Source organism: Muntiacus reevesi, chromosome 13, assembly GCF_963930625.1.
Source record: "Muntiacus reevesi chromosome 13, mMunRee1.1, whole genome shotgun sequence".
Lineage (NCBI taxonomy): Eukaryota > Metazoa > Chordata > Mammalia > Artiodactyla > Cervidae > Muntiacus > Muntiacus reevesi.
In genome coordinates this window covers 69,988,323-69,992,087 of record NC_089261.1, presented here as the reverse complement: position 1 = coordinate 69,992,087, position 3,765 = coordinate 69,988,323, and positions in this window count along the sequence as shown.

Genomic DNA, 3,765 nt, shown 5'->3' with positions numbered 1-3,765 from the left:
ACTCAAGACCTTTCCAGACCTCATCCTATGTATCTCTTCATCCAGCTTTTCATTTGTAACCTTTATAAAATATAAAATCAGTGAACTGTTTTCCTGAGCTCTATGAGCTGCTCGATCAAATTACTGAATCCAGGGAGGGTACTGTGGGAACCTCCAATTTGCAGCCAAGTTGGTCAGAAATTTTAGGCAACCCGAGGATCTACTACTAGTGATTAGTATCTGAAGTTAGGGGTTGGGGGAGGGGCAGTCTCACAACCCTTAACCAGCAGCCTCTATGCTACCGCTGGTTAGTGTCAGAACTGAATAAAGGATATCAAGCTGGTGTTGGAGATTCAGCGTGGGAAAAATCCCAGACATCTGGTGTCAGAAATCTTATGAACGAGTTGGCCTCTGCTGCTGTTGTTGCTATTTAGTCGCTAAGTCATGTTGAACTGTTTAGAGATACCACCAGGTTCCTCTGCCCATGGGATTTTTCAGGCAAGTACACTGGATTGTGCTGTCATTTCCTTCTCCAGGAGATCTTCCCGACCCAGGGACTGAACCTTCAGCTCCTGCCGTGTCTCCTGCATTATCAGTGGGTTCTTCACTGCTGGGCCACCAAGGAAGCGCTCAACACCCACATATCAAGTGGAAATCACAGCTCACTTGAGACTCTCATGTCAAGCAAAAATAATCACAAAAGTCATTCTAAAAGTCAACAGATGTGAAGAGTATACCAAACTCAGGGGGGTGGCACAGGAGTCAAAGCTTTTTTTTTTTTTTTTTTCGCTTGCAAAGCACTTTAACATTCGTTATCCTGTTTGAATTACCCTAAGAGCATTTTCTAGTGCCAGTGTAAGGGAAGGAACAATATGAACAACCCTCTTTATTTGTGAATATACAGATACAAGCATACCTCATTTGACTGTGCTTAGTTTATCAAGCTTCACATACATTGTGGTTTTCACATATTGAAGGTTTGTGGCAAGACTGCGTTGTCAAATGATGGTTAGCATTTTTTAGCAATAAAGTATTTTCAACTGAGGTATGTACTTTTTTAGACATAATACTGTTGCACACTAGACTACAGTATAGTGTAAGCATAACTTTTTTGTGCACTCAAGAGACCAAAAAAATTCATGTGACTCACTTTATCATATTTGCTTTACTGCAGTGGTCTGGAACTGAACCTACAGAATCTCTGAGGTATGCCTATATATAAATACACTGAAGCCCTAAAATCCTAAGGCTAAGGGCAGAGGACTTCTCTTTGAGAATTATAGCATTTTGGTGTTTTGAAACATGTGAGCAATGCCTTATAATTAATTTTCCCACCATCATTATTTTATGTTTAAAAGCTTTAATGTGTGCCCAGATTTCTAAGGTCAATAAACAAATAATATATTCTAAAAAGAAATGGCCCTGAGACAAAAACTGCTTGCCAGTTTGTTTTCTATCATTGATATCTATTGACAAATATGCCAATGGTTGTGCTAATCAATGTCATTTCAAATTTGTATCCTTCCATTCTCAAACACAGACTTGAGTAGACGTTTTATTCATATAAATGGAATCTTTTCAAGTACTTTTAAACTTGAAATCATAGGACTTATAATAGTGAGAAATCTACAGTTTAAGTAATTACAACACAATTCATTTAAAACTTTTTTTGAGAAACTCAATTTTTGAAATGTTAGTGTGAGAATCATATAAATCAAGCTCCCCTCTCCTGTAGAATTTTGGCCTGGAGTTTTTAATAATTATTTCAGGAAATATGATAAGTGAGAGAAAGTATAAACACATTTCACAGAACTTCTTATATATATGACATTATAGTATATCAAACTAAGAAAACGATTCTGCAACAATAAGCAATAGTCTTATGACTTGAGATATGCTTACAGATCATTTCCGATCAAGTATGTAATATTTAGTATTTTGATAACAAGAATGGTATAAGACCATCTCTGTTCCTCTCTTAAAATGGAAAATAAAATATTATACATGTCTCCTTCTTATTTCTGTATAATGCTTCCCCCGCATGCATTGCGGAGCCAAAACCTGACATGAAAGTTTATGACAGAGTGAGATTGTAAAAATGTATTTTTTATCTGAGACGATTTTGCAATAAAAGCACATTTCAGTCCTTTAAAATAACAGTCGACAAGATTTACTGTATCAAATGTAAGTGTCACACCTCAGTCAGTGGTTAAGATTTCAAACAAACCCCAGCCGCTAAGCTGAAATTGGCTTTTAAAATCTTTAAGTTAGTTTGTTCCCAGATGAACATTTTTTTTTAAACATGAAAAACCACACTTATCATACAGCTTGCAAATTCTCTGGTTTCCATTTACCCATTTTATTATCTTTTTATTACTGACAGAGACAGGAGCCAAGTCCAGAAACCAAAAGTAAGTAGACAATATTGTGAATATTAATGCAAGGTGGCAGCTCTTATTTTTCACCATCCCATCCTATTTTTCCTTGGAACCAATTTGTACAAAATGTATTTAAAAATCAGAAAGTTAAAGACAACCAATTTTCAACTCATTGACCTACAAATTTGTCTGATTGCAGGGGACTTCTGTTGTAGCAGGGAGATTAGGAGTGGGTGCTTGAAACTTCAGGTCCCTTGGGGAGGGTGTAATCACTGCTGACAATGCACCCGAGCTGTTTTATGTCTGGGGTAGAAATTGGAGGACATCTAGCCAGTTTATGAGTCCCAAGAGAGGGGGCAACGGATGTCCATAACCGTAACACCTCACTCTGTGGGGAGCCTGTCTAGTTTGTGGCAAGAATTTTAAGCTTCATTTTTCCTGGATAGCGTTCCCTTCTCTCTTTTTCTTTCACTCTCTTGTCTAAGTAAATAAAAGTAGACCTAAAAGTACATTCATACACACACACACACACACACACACACACACACACACACACAGAAAAGAAAATTAAATGAAGAAAATCTCAACAAATTCGACCTTAGATTTGTTTCAGCTATTATGAACACTCAGACTTAGCACCCACTTTCTTTGCAAGTTTATCCCTAATAATGACCAATATTTGTGTACTGCCCTTAGGATTACCAAAGGCATTCACAAATGTAACATCTGCACAATTAAAAGTTTCTGCAGCAGGAATATAGCTCCATCACGCAGATTGCAAATTTTAGTCTTGAAGATGGTTTTTTTGAAACAAAGTCCCTGAGATAGATATTAAATCTACTTTTCCAGAATTCAAAGTCCAATGATCTTTTCTGTATACTAAATTGACATTTTCAACTTTGAAATGTTTATTAATTGTTTTAATATTGTATATAAAGAATAAATTAAAATTAGACTTCCTACATTCAGCATACTCAAAAAGGTAAACCTATACAGAGTATCCAAGGAGTAAAAATACCAAAACACACAGTGTAAAATCAGATAGAAGGTGGATGCCAAGGGTCCTCTGGTTCCCTTTCCTTTAAGAGTCCGACCAGCGAAACGTGAAGGGCTGGGACGCAGGGGAGGCGGCAAGCAGGAGACACTGCGCCCTCTGGTCCTGTCACTTGTGTGCTCCCTTGGGAAAATGTGGGACTCACTGAGTATGATTATTTCCAATAAACCCAAAGTGAAGACTACCCAAGTGCCCGTGAGTAGAAGGATGGATTAACAGATTGTGATTTACACAAACAAGAAGAAAACACAAGCAATGAAAAAGAATCATCTTCACTTCACCCAACAGTGAGGCTTTCTTAAATACGCTAATCAGCCAAAAAAAAAAAAAAAAAAAAAGAGCCAGACACCAAAG